Source organism: Artibeus jamaicensis, unplaced genomic scaffold (assembly GCF_021234435.1).
Source record: "Artibeus jamaicensis isolate MK-2021 breed Jamaican fruit bat unplaced genomic scaffold, CSHL_Jam_final contig_252, whole genome shotgun sequence".
Lineage (NCBI taxonomy): Eukaryota > Metazoa > Chordata > Mammalia > Chiroptera > Phyllostomidae > Artibeus > Artibeus jamaicensis.
The window spans coordinates 793,314-805,311 of record NW_026521538.1 but is presented as its reverse complement, the minus strand read 5'-3'; the positions used below and the strand labels follow the sequence as shown (position 1 = coordinate 805,311).

The window sequence follows — 11,998 nt, the reverse complement described above, 5'->3', positions numbered from 1 at the left end:
TTATCACAAAAGTATCAGTAAATTTCATATATTTAAGTTTATTTTGACAGAAGATAGGAATGCTGCTCAAATACATAAATAAAAGATGTAATAAAAGATCTGTTAATTATTTTAAGAACAGCTTACCAAGAAGCAAAAGTTTGAAGTAGAGATATCTCTAACATGAAAGTCAGGGAATACAAGAAGTTTTATTTCCAGCTTTGCTCTGTGGCACTGGACAAGCTTCAACTTCTCTGCACCTCAGCTTCCTCATCTAAAGAAAACCAGAATTGGAAAGGCACTCAAACTCTAAGATTTTTATATTAAGTTGATGTTATAGTTTTTAAACAGGATTTTTAAAATCTTAAAAAGAGAGCCATAAAACTTTACGTTCTAATTACACACTTGTACCCTTAACTCTCTCACTTGTTTATTAAACTGACTTTAAAGATAATTGCTTGGAAAAATTTCAACAAACTTCTCTCCGTATTTCCTACTTCTTTAGTATATCAGGGACAACTTATATATAAAATCAAAGTTTCATTCATCTAACAACAACAAAATGACATTATCTGCTCTCAAGTTATCATTACTAACATGTAAAAAAAAAAAAGAACAAAACAGAAGAAATGAAAAAAAAAAAAAACCCCAGCACATTCCCTTGAGGTACTCCTAATATCTACCTAATAATACCTTTCTGGATGTTTGGCTGAATCCCTACCTTTCTGTATCCCTACCATTTTGGCTGTTTGGCTTTTTGTTCCTAGAACTCAGATGGCACCAAGTAAAGCCTTGGCAGATTAGAATGTACCCATTACTATTTGCTTCCATTAATTCAAATACTTATTGATTTATGTTATTCTTGCCAAGTGTCAACCTGTACCTTAGGTTCTTCATCTATAAAATAAAAAATATTAGTACTTCCCCTACCTATTTTATAAAATTGTTGTGAAGACTAAATAAGAAAATATATGTAAAAGTATCTAGTAAAGTGCTAAATAAGTTGCAGCTACCATCAGTATTGTATGTAACTATCATGGATGAGGGAATATGATTCAAATTTCAGAAGAATAAAAAACAGTAAAGTAGTAAGTTATGACAGTTCCTACCAATATGACAGGATATTGCTGAAATTGGAACCTGAGTACTAAATGTTCAGTAGTAAAATATCAAACTATGTAGTTGGAAGAATTACATTTTCTTACTTTAGTGGTCTTAAATATATATATGAATAATAGATAAAATTAGATAAGCTAATGAAAATAAAGTGAAAAATCACATGAAGGTTCATCTATAATGTCCACCCAAAGGTCTCAGCTTCAGATTTCAGTTAATCTAAATAACTAGGAACTTTACTGTCTTAGAAATCCTTTATTTGAGGAATATAATTAGAAATTACATTAGTCTTATATTAAAAGGCCCTTTTAATATTACTCAAACTTAATAATTTTGGGATGGGTCTAAAAACACATTTTTCAATATACACATATATATTTGTATGTGTGTATACACACGCGCACACACACACACACACACACACACACACACATATGCTAGCCTGATAAATTCATTAGAGAGGTAGCAGTTTACAGAATTTTTAAAAAAGATTTTATTTACTTTTTGAGAGACAGGAAGGGAGGGAGAAAGAGAGAGAGAGAGAAACATCAATGTGTACTTGCCTCTTGTGTGCCCCCTACTGGGGACCTGGCCCACAATCCGGGTATGTGCCCTAACTGGGAATCGAGCCAGTGACCCTTTGATTCACAGGTCGGCACTCAGTCCACTAAGCTACACCAGCCAGGGCAGTTTACAGGATTTTTTTACATACTATGCCTAATACAGTAAAATATTAAATTTTTACTGTAAATTTTTTACTATATTACTTAAAGCAAAATGTAAAAAGCTTTTTCTTCAAAAGTCAGAAAAATAATAAATGGCTAGAAAAAAATTCAATGATCTTTGGTGGTTATTCATACCAACTGAAAACATTCCCTAAAGATGATCACATTTTCAACAGTGACAAGTATCATAATTACATATAGAGTTTTCACCAGACCAGAATCTGAAGGTAGGGATCAAACATATGAAACTTTTTAAGAACACCTAGAACTAGAACTAGGTGTGGTTCTTAAGAATTAGAAATGGTTCTTCTCCATTTGTTGGTCATTCTGGATTGTCCATACCCAAGCTTTTCCATTTTTACATACGATTAAGAGGATTCTATATCATGAGTTTCACTGCAAAAGGCAAATTGTTTTTACAGTGATATTTCATGTGTTCAAAAATATAAGTGTAATGCTAAAAAAGAACAAATTTTAATATCTAAATATCATTAATTCCATTTCAAGATTTCCATGCAACTTAAAAAATTTTCTTATAAGAAAACGTGTATCTTAAAGTCTGACAACCAGTTTAAAAATATGATTTTAAATAACTCGATCAACTAACACTAATTAATACCTACTATGAAATGAGGCATTCTGATTGGTGTTGTGGAGAGATTCAAAAACTTGGTCCTTACCTATTTGAGGCTTACTCAAATATGAGTAAGCCTGATATGGGAGGACATTATGGGAGGCCATATACTTTAAAATATTTCTTATTAAGAGTTGACCAGCCAGGAACCTTACCTTTTCAATATACAAAGAACAGAAAATAATTAAGTAGAATATATTACAGCCAAATCAGATGCCATAAAGTTTACCCATTAAAGTGCATGCCCTTGCCCTGGCTGATTTGGCTTGGTTGGAGCGTCATCCTGTAACTGAAAGGTTGCAGGTTTGATTCCTGGTCAATGCACGTAACCTAGGTTACAGGTTCAACCCATGGTCCAGGCGCACATGGGAGGCAACTGATTAATGCCTTTCTCTCGCATCGATGTTTCTTTCTCCCTTCCTCTCTACAAGCAATGAAAAAATGTCCTTTGTGTAAGGATAGAAAAATAGATAAGTAAATAAAGTGCATACCCTTTCCTCACAGGCAAAACAAACCTGAAAGAAAGGGACTAACTTATTAAGAAATCCACTCAACTTTCACTTAAGTTTGACAATTGTTAATTAATGCTGAACACAGTATTAGGGGAATTTTGTGTATTTTAGGGAGTTCTGGGTTTGTTATTTTCCCCAAATTTTAAATTTGGAGTATCTATTTTGCCTTCAATTTTGTTCAACCTGTAGTATATATGGAAGCAATCAAAGATGATACCCTGGTAGCAAATTATGTTAGGGTTGCCACATATGGGAACAAAATACATTGCCATATCTGGAACACTTCAGAAAAATTTCAGGAGAAATTTACTATAATTTTAAGCTTCCAACCTATTAGCTAATGATCTTTTCACTATAGTCTCTCATCTCTACTCCAATATGGATTTTAAATCTTCTATTTAAACGACTGCCTTCTAAATATGTATTATTTCTTAATAAGACTTGACCAATATCTCATCAAGCCTTGAAATAATATAATTTGTATACAGTGACTGGCCCTTTAATATAACCTGGAAAGTTTCATGCACAAAGATAGAACTTAAGCAACCTGACTTCCTTCCTTTCCCAATTCCTCACTGAAACACAAACCAAAAAAAATTCTAAGACAATCCTACAAAATGGCTAGGAACTAGAAAACATTCCCTATATATACTACAAGGCATTGGTAGGAAATGGTCCAGAGAAAGAAGAGTGAAAATAAATGCTAACCAACTTTCAAGTACTATTTGTAAAGAGGAGGCCTACTAGGGGACATTCATTCAACCAATATTTGATGAGTATCTATTAATATTATTCCCTGAGTAAGGAAATGAATAATATAATATTGTCTAAACATACCTTGGTAGAGAAAGCAAGGGCTTGAGAGGAAGATTCTGCGGAGTCCCCTGGGGTAACAGAAATCTCCAGCTGAGGTATGGGGAGGAGAAGATGAATCCAGAGCTTTGATCTGGGTCCAGAAGCCAACCAGAGTTGGGGGTTGCTAGCACCTGCTATCAGGGGAAAAGGGAAAATTATTTCTGAATGAAGACATATCTTCCTAAATCCCTAGGTATCTTCTGCTTAAGATTTCTGTTTTTTCCATAGAAGTAAATAATTATTTCTAAGCTGTTAGAAAATTATTACATTAAAACTTTCCTCTGTCCTCAACTAAAAAAAAGGAAAAAGAAAAGAGTATCCTCTAAGAATTCATCTCAACTACCAGTGCCTATAAAGCACTGGGTAAAGCTGCTTTACCCATTGGGTAAAGCTAAGAGCTAACCCATTTTATACTTTTTAATCTTCAGAAGGATTTGGAACTGGCAGCACCACATAACTCTAAAATGGAAAAGGAGGAGGGAGTTGAAATAAATAGAAATTTGGAGAAAGTTGCTTGAGTTCTGGTTAGATGCTAAGAGTCCTCCCTATTCAATGCCAGGTAACTGCTGTTACCCCACCACAGTAGATGTCTGGAGGTTTATTCTCTGCAGAGAGTAAAACAGAATATCTGAAATAGGGGATACCAGACACACTTGAGAGAGTGGGAACCTAAAAGTAACAATCAGAGATGTTCATTACAGCCATTTACAAAAATCATAAAATTAAAAATAACTAAGTATCAACCAAAAAATAAATTATTGTATTTTTATTCAGTGGAATATTACTCAATTTTTACAATATACTATAAACACACATTTATTAACAGAAAGATATCCAAGATGTAGTGTGTGAAAACAAAAAAACGAACAATAGATATATCAGGCTTTCATGTATCCAACTACAACTATCGATATACATACAGAGGAGATGGATAAGCAAACAGTCACAAGGACCCACACAAATCATATACACATAAAAATGTTTAGTGATAACTGGTTTTCCTTAGGTCAGTATTTCTTAAAATGTTGTCGCTGGATCTCTATGGCCTCCATAGCGGCATACAGTATTTCCTTATCATAGCACAAGTAAACAGATTACATTTGTATGTAACAAGAATGACAATCTTGTCACCTCTAGACCACACTATTATGATACTTCATCAAAAATGCCATGAAACTATGAAACCATTCCAAGGTTTCATGAAACCTTGAAATTCTAAAACAAAGCAAGTGACTTCTGTGTAAACAGTTTTTCCTAAACTAACTTAAAGTAGTAAACTTGAGCTAAAACAAAACTGTTGTTTGTTTTGATTGCTTTTCTATACTGAAGGTAGAAAAGCAATCAAAATAAAATAGCTTATTCAGTCCTGTACTCCTCATATAAAAACAGAGGTGTCCAACCACACCACTATAGAAAAGTTTATTACAAAGTTAGTAGCAAACATCATATACAGAGAATGAAGAATTATGCTATTAGATGTCACTCATGCTTTGTAAATTCATGCTATAAGTGATTTTTTTTATTGTGTATTTAACATTTATTTTGTGAGCCCTGATGTTACATAAAAGGTAAGGGAACTGGCACCAGCAGAATAGCAGCTATGGAATGTTCTATACAAATAAAAAATTACATGTATTTTATAGAGGAAATTAATAATATGCCTCATTATCTTGGTATATTGTTAAAAGAATAAAAAAGTAAAAATTGTAACATCAATCTATTTTTTCTATATACTGCACAAACGAACAGCAAGTATAATGTTGAACTATTTTTACATTAATTAAGCATATCACTGCTTAATAAAGTTCTAGTTTTGATCAGACAAAATTTTATTTAGAATTTTCTTTTTCCAATGCTTGCTGTAAGTTTTTCTATTTCATCTGCTCTGTAAAGTTCACTACATATGAGAACTGTCTGCATCTTAAAACAGCATACACTATACTGACTTTCCAGTTCCAGGCAAGATGTCAGCAGAGGTAAACATGGTTCTGCTCTGCACACAACCACATCAAAATTACAACTAAAATATAGGACAACTATCACTCAGAACCATCAGAAACTGAGCTGAATGGAAGTCTGAAACTAAGGAATTAAAGAAACCACATCCATCCAGACTGATAAGCAGGTCAGAGATGTAGAACTGGCGGGTCCCACATCCATGTGTGGTGAATAAAAATTCAGAAGGGATATCTCAGGTGTGAGAAGTTCCAGCCCCACACCAAGGGCCCCTAGGCCAGGGTTTCAGTGTCAGGAAGACAAATTACCAGAACTTCTGGCTGCAAAAATAGTGGGGATTGAGTTGGTGGAAGAAATTTCTGGAGTCCCAAGCAGTTCCCCTTAAAGAATCCACATACAGACTTATTCAGATTCACTTCTGAGCTCCAGCACCAGGGCAACAGCTTGAAAAGTACCAGTGGCATACAAGGAGAAACTGAAGTGTCTGGCATCAACACAAGGGCTGGGGGACAGCTTTCTTCCAGACAGAAAGGTGGGCAGATCCACTGTACCTTTTCTGAACCCTCCCCACACACAGCCACAGAGCCACAGAGCCAGCAGGCAGAGGCAACGTCTGAGACTCCATCAACCTAGCAAACATTGTTTTCCCTGCCCTGGAGATACCCTGAGACACCATCACACCTGACTTATGGTCCCACCCAAACTGTTAAACCATGACTTTTCCATATGAATGGCTGGTCTTGGCTCATGCTTCACAACTTCCCAAATCCTACCAAACAAGCAACAGCCAGCCTCTGTTAGCCACCAGGTCCCGTACCTCTTGCTAAGTGGCCCAAGGCCGGGCACTAGGAACAGCCAACCTTGACTCACAGTTTGGCTTTACCTGGGAATCTCCAAACTAGCACAAGTAGCAGCCATCTCAGATTGCTTTATACTTCATGAAGGGTGACCCCAGGGAGAACACAGGTAGAGGCTAACCTTGGCCAGCAACAACGGGAAACCCTAGAGCCTACATGCCCAGTGGAGAGGTACACACCAAGTGGGAGCACTATGACCCTGTTCCTGTACAGCCAATCTTCCATGCAGGAAGGTTGGTGGTCAGGGGTCACAGCCAGTGCTTGCCACTGACTGGCTGGGGTAAATTCCCCACTGACCTGCTAACAGCAATCAAGGCTCAACTACAAGACAAGGGTGTACGCAGCCCACACGAGGGGTACTCTCGAGTACCCAGCTTGGGTAATAGGGAGGCTATGCCACTGAACACTACAGGACACCTACTACATTAGACCACACTACGAAGACAAGGAGCCATAGCAGCTCTATCTAATACACAGAAACAAAAAACAGGGAGGCTGTCAAAATAAGCAGACAAAGAAACATGGCCAAAAATGATGGATCAAAACTCCAGAAAAAGAACTAAACAAAATGGAGATAAATCAGATGTAGAGTTGAAAACAATGTTTATAAAGATGCTCAAGGAACTTAGTGAGGACCTCAACATGAAAAAAAAATCCAGTCAGAAATGATGGATACACTAATTGAAATAAAGAACAATTCAGGGAAACAACAGTGGAGTGGATAAAACCAAGAATCAAGTCAATGATTTAGAACATAAGAAAGCAAAACCAATCAATCAGAACAAGAAGAAAAAAGAACAACCCAAAGAATGAGGATAGTGTAAGGAGCCTCTGGCACAACTTAAAGCATTCCAACATTCACATCATAGGGGTGCCAGAAGGAGAAGAGAAAGATCAAGAAATTGAAAACCTATTAAAAAATAATGAAAGAAAACTTCCCTAATTTGGTGAAGGAAATAGACTTGCAAGTCCAGGAAGCATGGAGACTTCCAAACAAGATGGATGCAAAGAGACCCACTCCAAGACACATCATAATTAAAATGCCAAAGGTTAGTCTACAGTCATACCACCATAACATGCCCAATCTCGTCTGATCTGGGAAGCTAAGCAGGGTCAGGCCTGGCTAGTACTTGAATGGAAGACTGCCTGGGAATAGCAGGTGCTGTAGGCTTTTAATCTACAGCCATACTATCCTAAGTGCACTCGATCTTGTCTAAAATGCCAAATGTTAAAGATAAAGAGAGAATCTTAAAATTAGCAAAAGAAGTTAGTTACCTACAGGGGAATTCCCATAAGACCGTCAGCTGATCTCTCAAAAGAAACTTTGCAGGCTAGAAGGGATTGGCAAGAATATTCAAAGTCATGAAACGCGGGGGCCTACAGCTAACAGTGCTCTACCCAGTGAAGCTATCATTTAGAATTGAAGGGCAGATAAAGAGCTTCTCAGACAAGAGAAAACTAAAGGAGTTCATCACACCAAACCATTATTACATGAAATGTTAAAGGAATTTATTTAAGGAAAAAAAGCTCAAAACTATGAACAATAAAACTGCAATAAATACATATCTATCAACAACCAAATCAAAAAACAAACTAAGCAAACAAGAAGAACAGACAGAATCATGGATATGGAGAGTGTTCTGATGGTTGCCAGATGGGAGAGGGTGTAGGGGACTGGGTGAAGAGGTGAGGGGTTTAAGAAGTACAAATAGGCAGGTACAGAATAGCCATGGAGATGTAAAGTACAGTCTAGAAAGTGGAGTAGCCAAATAACTTATACCATGGCCTATGGAAATGAACAATGGTGTAGGGATCACTTGAAGGCATGGGAAGTGCTGGGCGGAGGGGGACAAAGGGGGAAAATTGGGACAACTGTAATACCATAAACAATATAATTTTGAAAAACTGCATATCCTACACCAACAAAACCATACGGGCCTGGTACTTTTGTGGATTTTAGGCCGTATAATTTTGCAAGTGGTTTCCAAGCTCCCTGAATTTGCTTGAGTCACTTTTGGCAATTTGTATTTTCCTTGAAAAAAATTAATTTCCTTTACATTTTCTAAGACTCTCCCATAATCACTTTTTACATTCTATCCTACAAATAAAAGCATCATATATATATATATATATATATATATATATATATATATGACTTAAATGTCCATGAATAGGAAAATGATTAAATCACAGAACAGCCACATGAAAACATTATAAAGAGGTATATGTACTGAACTGACTTATAAAGATTTACTGTGAACTTTTTGGTGTTTTAAAAAGGGAACTTCCTTGGGGAGGGAAGATAGCGACGGAGTAGAAAGGAGCAGATTCCATCTTCCCATACACATGGGACAGAATCCTGGCCAATGTATAGAGGAACAGGGCAAACAGCCAACAGTTCCCCAGCATATATGAAAATAAGAGACCAGAAATTGTAATGGACACGGAAAAACCGGACAGTAAGGAGACAGCTGTAGATCGGTAGGGTCTCAGGGACCAGAGCAGGGACAGGGGCAGCAGCGGCCTCGGCTGGCGACCAGCGTCCAGTGCCTAATGGGTCTGCCAGTGAATCTTCCAGAGCCCCAGTGACTGATGGGTCTATGGCGGACTCTTTGAGAGCCTTGGGCCTGCTGCAGGGTCCCTGGGAGAGAGCCAGGTCATCAGCTCCCTTCCTCCCCATCTAAGCAAGGCTGGGCAAAACCAGGAAGAGACCTTTCTGCTTGAGTTTACAGAGAGGGTGATAAGGGCAAAGGGCCATGTTCAACCTTGGATTCTGTGGTCACCAGCCCAGGAGAATTGAGCGGTGCAGTGATGGGCTCTGACTCCAATAGTTACCGGTCTGGCTAGGGGATTAGGATGTGCGGAGAGGCAGGCTTTCTTGAGAAATTTTTTGGAAAGTAAACTGAAGTATTCCTCTGCAACAGAAACTTGTCCTGCTCCCCACACAGCCTGGCACCAATCCAGAGGATGGGCAGAAGCCCTTGAGTTCCCCCACAGAACTGGGAAGGACTGTGTCAGATCCCGTAGAACCTGGACAGCCTGGCTGGCACGCACACACACGCACCCCAGCAAGGAGTCATGGGGAAAGTGCTCTGAAAAGAACCTAGACTCCCTACGAGGGGTGCCAGGTTAGCTCTTGAGACAGTGCTTGCAGAAAGACCACAGGAATTTCCCCTCAGCACTGCAGCCAGTAAAACCGGTTTGGCCAGTTTGAAATCAACAAGAGATTTTCTTTTTTTTAGTAATCTTGTATGTTTTTAATTTTATTATTGTTTTATCTTTCAGTACTTTTCTCCTTTCCTTTCTTCTTTCCTGGTTTATTCCTTCTTCCTTTCTTTCCAAACTTATCGCTTTTTCCTCCCTTCTCCTGTCTTTTTTGTTGTTGTTATTTTGTTTTGTTTTTTTCTTTTACCAACAAGTGACACAAACAACTTGAAACTGCGAAAAGACGAGTTGGACCCAAAGAGAGGGCATCCCAATAGTAGAGACAGAGAGACAAATTTCACTTTGCTATAGCAGAGAAGCCATAAGTTGCTGCATATTTGCATTATTATTATTTCTTCATTATTCTCACTTCTTTTATATTTTAATAGTATCTTTGCATTCCTCCTCTTTCTGTATAGGCTTCTTTGCCTTGGCTGGCTATATTGTATCTTTTCACAGGTTTCCCCTGTTCTCTCCTCCTCAGTGTATTGCTAATTTTCTATACTTCACTTGTTTTCCTTTAGCACACTACCCAAAGTTCTATATCCACCATTCATGTTATCCTGATCATATAGGGTCTGTCATAAGATTGTTGCTCTAATATTATTGTAAATAAGTTCTATACAACTGTAAATACTTCACAACACATCTCCCGGATCTCAGCCCACTTTACAGTTTCCTGAATTCTATTACTGTAGTGATTAACTCTATTTGCTCACACACTACACCTATTTACTATCCTTTACTCTCTCTCACCTTACCTCAGAATATGACCACCTGCAACCTCACTGCTTTCTAGATCCAACTCACAAGCCTTCCCTCCCCAACAAAAGACTTATCTTTTGTCTATCCTTTTTTAAAAGTAGCAAGTTGGGTTGAAGATTATGGTTAACACTATGTATAGCTTAAAGATCTTCTATCTCTTCTCTACTGCCTATGACTGTAAATATCATAAAATTCTCTCCCACTGTTATAAACCATTTTGCCTCCCCCTCCAACTGACCACAAAAAAAAAAAAAAAAGGAACAGGTGGAAACGAAGAACACCAGGATACCCGAAGGAGACTGCACCACTGAATGTCACAGGTATTCTACCACAGAAGTTCACAGCATAAACCCAGGGAGTCAGAACAGACCAATTTAAGAAGCCGAGGCTAACAAGAAGAGTCTCACAAACAATGGGAAGACAAAGAAACAATCCCCAAATGAAAGAAAAGGAGGAAGCCTCAGAAAGAATGTTAGATGAAATAGAGGCAAGTCAACTACCAGATACTGAATTCAAAGCACTGCTTATCAGGAAATTGAAAGAGCTCACAATGAGCTACGAGAAACTACAGGGGAGCTACATGAACTCACGGCAAACTATATCAACATAGAAAAGGGAATAGAAACTATCAGCAAAGGCCAAGAGGAAATGAAGAATACAATTTCAGAACTGAAGAACACAGTAGAAAGAATCAAAAGCAGAATTGATGAAGTATAAGATTGGATCAGCAAGCTGAAGGACAAAGTAGAAAAAAACTCCCAGAAAGAGCAAGAAAAGGAAAAGACGCTCAAAAAGAATAAAGAAAGATTAAGAGAAATGCAAGACAATATGAAATGTAATAATATGTAAGTAATAGGGATACCAGAAGGAGAAGAAGAACAAGAGATAGAAAACCTATTTGAAAAAGTAATGAGGGAAAACTTCCCTAATTTGATGAGAGAAAAAGTCACACAAATCCAGGAATCACAGAAAGTCCCAATCAGGAGGAACCCAGAGAGGCTCACTTCAAGACACATCATCATTAAAATGGCAAAATTTCAAGACAAAGAATCTTAAAGGCAGCAAGGAAGAAAAAGGAAGTAACATAAAAGGGAGCCCCAATAACGTTAGCTGCTGACTTCTCAATGGAAACACTCCAGGCAAGAAGAGAATGGCAAGAAATATTCCAAGTAATGAGAACCAGAGGCCTGCAATCAAGGCTACTTTACCCAGCAAGGCTCTCAATCAACACAGAAGGTCAAATAAAGAGCTTCCAACACGAAAGAAATCTAAAAGAATATGCTTCCAGCAAACCAGTTCTGCAAGAGATGCTAAAAGGACTGATTTAAGAAAAGGAAGGAAAAGAGACAGAGAGGAACACAGGTACAAAAATGGCAATGAATAAATACCTATCAA

General features: G+C 37.7%; 1 protein-coding gene and 1 pseudogene across 4 annotated transcripts in view; one reads left to right on the top strand and one right to left on the bottom strand.

Annotated features, from left to right (window-relative positions):
• The window catches only part of ZNF518A (zinc finger protein 518A), a 37,064-nt gene that overhangs the window by 10,501 nt on the left and 14,565 nt on the right, over positions 1–11,998 (bottom strand). For 2 of the 4 annotated variants that reach the window (XM_037138908.2, XM_037138909.2), the window contains exons 3-4: positions 3,804–3,955; positions 127–253 (exon numbers count right to left, since the gene is read on the bottom strand). The gene's annotated coding sequence lies outside the window, so the exon portion shown is untranslated. The remainder of the gene's footprint in view (positions 1–126; positions 254–3,803; positions 3,956–11,998) is intronic. The other 2 variants (XM_037138912.2, XM_037138911.2) reach the window with 2 other exon arrangements.
• LOC119044557 (uncharacterized) lies at positions 7,688–7,805 on the top strand (annotated as a pseudogene).